Source organism: Apium graveolens, chromosome 10 (genome assembly GCF_009905375.1).
Source record: "Apium graveolens cultivar Ventura chromosome 10, ASM990537v1, whole genome shotgun sequence".
NCBI classification, from domain to species: Eukaryota; Viridiplantae; Streptophyta; class Magnoliopsida; order Apiales; family Apiaceae; genus Apium; species Apium graveolens.
Window position 1 is genome coordinate 42,615,645 of NC_133656.1, and position 4,766 is coordinate 42,620,410.

The 4,766-nt window shown below is 39.5% G+C and overlaps 1 non-coding gene across 1 annotated transcript; it reads right to left on the bottom strand.

Moving 5' to 3' along the window:
• Window positions 1–3,922: 3,922 nt before the first annotated feature.
• On the bottom strand, window positions 3,923–4,029 carry LOC141694247 (small nucleolar RNA R71). Its single transcript, XR_012563568.1, has one exon. It is a non-coding gene; the product is annotated as a small nucleolar RNA R71 (small nucleolar RNA).
• Between the last annotated feature and the right edge of the window lie 737 nt (window positions 4,030–4,766).

Consider the following 4,766-nt stretch of genomic DNA (forward strand, 5'->3'; position numbering starts at 1 on the left):
AGCCTGCTCTTGGTCAATATTTAAGAACCAACACGTTCTTTCATTGAGTTATAGAAATAATAAATTCTATGCAGGGGTTACTTATTCCTATTTGTCAACTTTTCCAACTTCTGATATTTAGCACGTAACTTCATACATCCATTCTTCTTTTCTAACAACCACGTCGGTGCACAATACGGAATACACCTTGTCTCATTATTCTTTCATCCCACAATCTTGAGGTTTCCTTAACTAACTACTTGATTCCTACTGGGCCATACGATTCGGGGCCTTTGACACCATTCCGACTCTGTACAATAACCAATGAGAGATCCTATCTCATGCTCTGAGGTAATCCTAGTAAGTCATCCGGTAAAATCCTTTAGGGCTTCACTTGCTATCCACACTTCTTCCAACTTAGGTGCTTTCTTCTTAATACCCCGGCGTGCGCTAGTTATGCATTACGCTCCTGCTTATGCCCTCGGATACTCATCCTAATATTAGCTTCCGTACATATTACTATTTACTTCTTCTAGTTATCAATAATTGCCCTAGTTCCTTATCAGGGTATTGAGCAGCTGATCTTTTAATCATATTATAAGTCTTAGCCTTGGGTGTACTGGATGTCAGACCTTTTGATGTACTACCTCCTATGCTATATCGTGAAACACTTCTACAGTTCTTGACAATATGGCCCACCTTGCCACAATTGTAACATGTGACTCCTAGATTTTCCACTTTACACTCCGACACATATTATCATCTCTATCCACACCTGAAACATTCAATATTTTCTTTACATACCCCACCATACTTTCACCATATTTCTTGCATTCCGATATTGACAACCTGTCTGACTTGGCTTGACTAGAGCTGATTGAGGTTTTATTAGGCTTTTCTAAAAAAAAACTTTTTCCTCTCAATTCTTTACTCTTACTCCTTCTAACCTTTTTCTGAGACTTCTGGCTAGATCCTTCTTAACCTAGCGCTTCTTCTATAACATCTATCTTTCGCTTCTCATCTTCTTTTCTCTAGCGGCTACTGTGACGGCCTGAACTACCGAAGGGTACGTCTTAAACTACAATGTCACAACTTCACTACGAATCTCAAGCTTCAACCCTTGTTGGAACCTTCTTGCCTTCTGGATCTTCGTACTTACATAGTCTGGTACAAACCTAGCCAACTTTATGAACTTAGCCTCATAATCCGCTACACTTCTATCGCCTTGCTTTAACTCTTAGGAACATAATTTTCATTTCATTTCGCACACAGTCAGGGAAATACCTTTCCAAAAACAACTCGGTAAACCTAGCCCATGGAACATGGCCTTCTCCTTCTAGGGCTCTGGTTGACTCCTACTAGTAATTTGCTTTATTATATAAATAAAGTCTTTAAGAACCAACACGTTCCTTTCATTGAGTTATATAAATAATCAATTCTATGCAGGGATTACTTATTCCTATTTGTCAACTTTTCCAACTTATGATATTTAGCATGTAACTTCATACATGCATTCTTCTTTTCTAACAACCACATCGGTGCACAATACGGAATACACCTTGTCTTTTTATTCTTTCATCCCACAATCTTGAGGTTTCATTAACTAACTACTTGATTCCTACTGGGCCATACGATTCGGGGCTTTTTACACCATCCCGACTCTGTACAGTAACCAATGAGAGATCCTATCTCATGCTCTGGGGTAATCCTAGTAAGTCATCTGGTAAAATCCTTTAGGGCTTCACTTGTTATCCGCACCTCTTCCAACTTAGGTGCTTTCTTCTTGATACCCCTGACGTGCGCTAGTTATGCATTACGCTCCTGCTTATGCCCTCAGATACTCATCCTAATATTAGCTTCCGTACATATTACTATTTACTTCTTCTGGTAATTGATAAGTGGCATTTTATACCACTTAGAGCGTCTCATAATGGATTGAATTGGTGTCTTGAACTCGAGTATTTTGTGTATTTGACGCATTTTCGAGTGTTTTTGCATTTCAGGGTATAACTTGCTTAGATAGGTAGATTTCATCAGACTAAAGCCTAGGGAAGTGCCTGGAATCAGTTCCGGGTTGATGTGCGAAGAATTCAGCAAAAACAGAAGCAAAAATAGGAATCTTCCAGAGAGCTTGCAGGCGCCCGCCTGGTAGCAGGCGCCCGCCTGGAAGAAGGAGGCGGCCGCCTGGGTGCGGATTTTCAGAATCTGGGTTTTATTAATTCGAGTTCAATTAGACTTCTATTAGCGCTGGTTGTTTTGGGTTATTATATAAACCTTATGGGAAGACGTTTTCTTTATCGAGAGTGAAGGCAAGAAGATTGAGAAGACCATTTTAGCACGCAACAACGAAGAAGAGGAAGCATACGTTTATCTTGTGATTCTTTTAATTCATTATAACAGTGGATGCCAGTTTTTTTTATGCTTTAAACCCTAATACTCTTGTAACTTACTTCATTATTTGTTAAGTATTTTTATTAGTTTATATCGTTGTGTTATTATCATGCTTTCATATGAACCCATGGTGACGATGCGTTCTATTATGGGCTAATCATGATTATGGGATCCTAGCGGATTTACTATGGATTTCTTTAGTTAATTGTTTAATACCTTGGTATATGGTGATTGTATGATATCTAGCATGGGTTGTGCTTATACGTCTTATGCGTGTGGCGAACATGTGAGATAGCCTGTTAATCTCTTGTGAAGCGACAGTGAATCTTGAGATTTAGAACTTGCCATGCTAGCATAAGTTCATGTATTGTATGCATGATTAGTGCGTAACTCTAACCGTTTTACTTGCCCTGTGTAATCATAATTAATAACTTGTGCTTTAATCGGTATGTTGTCAAATTCTGTAGACATATAGGGTCTCAACATAATTGATGCCTATTCAACTTTTATCTTAATTGTGGATGCTTGGTAGAATGATATTCGTACAACGAAAGTTGGCGTTTATCAGTTTCGTGTTGTTCGATTAATATCATCACCTTTACATGCTAAGGGTAATAACAATGACTATTGAATGAAGTAGTAATGAAGTTATAATCTCATGTGTGTTTAATATTATTAATTCAAGTGTTTAATTCCCGTAGTTAATATTAGTTAATCAACCTTAATTGTTATTCTCTTGACATTGAAGAATAATCATACATTGGTGAGTAAGTGTTAATTAGATATAATTAATCAGAGTCTCTATGGGAACGAACTAGAAATCATTCTATATTATTTGTGAACGCGGATACTTGCGTGAATTATTTAGCGCATGCTTTGTGCCTAACAAGTTTTTGGCACCGCTGTCGGGGACTCGGTGTTAATTTTTTTAGTTTATGTACTTGCCATCAGTGGTCATTAGGATTCATTGATTAAGACTTGTTACTTACTGCTTCCGGTTGTGTTTCAGGTACTCTAGCGAGCGTTTATGCAAACACGCTCTCGCACTCGCAAGAGAAATCTGGATAAAGCTGAGGAGACAGATACAGCTCTTGACTTTTTGGAGAAGATAGTTTTTGAAGATTCGGATAAAGAGAGTGAAAAGAAAGAACCTGAAATAATGGGTGATCGTGTAGTTCAAGCTGATCCAGCTCTTATGGACTTTTCTCGACCGAAAATTGATGACATTCAGTCAAGCATCATTTATCCGGCTATTCAGGCCAATACTTTCGAAATCAAGCCGGGCACTATTCAGATGGTGTAGAATTATGTTTCTTTCGGAGGTGCTGCGACTGAAGACCCCAACATGCATATCAGGAATTTTGTCGAGATCTTTAGTACTTTCAAATATAATGGTGTTACTGATGAGGCTATCAAGCTGAGGCTTTTCCCATTCTCTCTGAGGGACAAAGCTAAGGACTGGTCACATTCTTTACTAGCTGGGTCCATCGCTACTTAGGAAGATCTTGCGTAAAAAATTCTGGTGAAGTTCTATCCAATGGCCAAAACTGCAGCTATGAGGAGTGCTCTTACTCAGTTTACACAGCAACAAGGAGAATCTATGTACGAAGCTTGGGAGCTCTACAAGGAGATGTTGAGAAAGTGTCCACATCATGGTATTCCTGACTGGATGGTGATCATTGGTTTCTACAATGGTTTGGGGGCCCAATCTAGGCCCATGCTCGATGCAGCTTCTGGAGGCACCTTGTGGGCCAAAAGCTATACTGAGGCCTATAATCTCATTAAAACTATGGCTGCAAATGAGTATCAAAACCCAACTCAAAGGATGATGCCTGGGAAGGTAACAAGTATTCTGGAAGTTGATACAGCTACAGATATTGCCGCACAGCTACAGGCGCTGTCTATGAAGGTCGATTCTTTAGCCAACTATGGAGTAAATCAAATAGCTAGTGTCTGTGAGCTTTGTGCAGGCTCTCATGCTACGGATCAGTGTTCTCTTGTTAATGAATTTGTTCGGTATATGAACAATTTTCAGAGACCGCAGCAGCCTGTGCCCGCTACTTATCATCCTAATAACATAAATCGTCCCAATTTCAGCTGGAGCAATAATCAGAATGTTGTTCAGCAACGATATCAGCAAGCTGCAAGTAAACAGTTTAATCCACCTGGATTCCAGCAACCTCAACAATTTGCTCAAAGGCAATCATATCCTTAACAAGGAGGTGATGCTCCACCTTCTAGTGCTGATTTTGAGGAGTTAAAGCTGTTGTGCAAAAATCAGGCTGTTTCTATCAAGACCTTGGAAAATCAAATTGGACAAATAGCCAATGCCTTGCTCAATCGTCAACATGGCACACTCCCCAGTGATACTGAAGTGCCAGGCAGGAAGGAAGCTA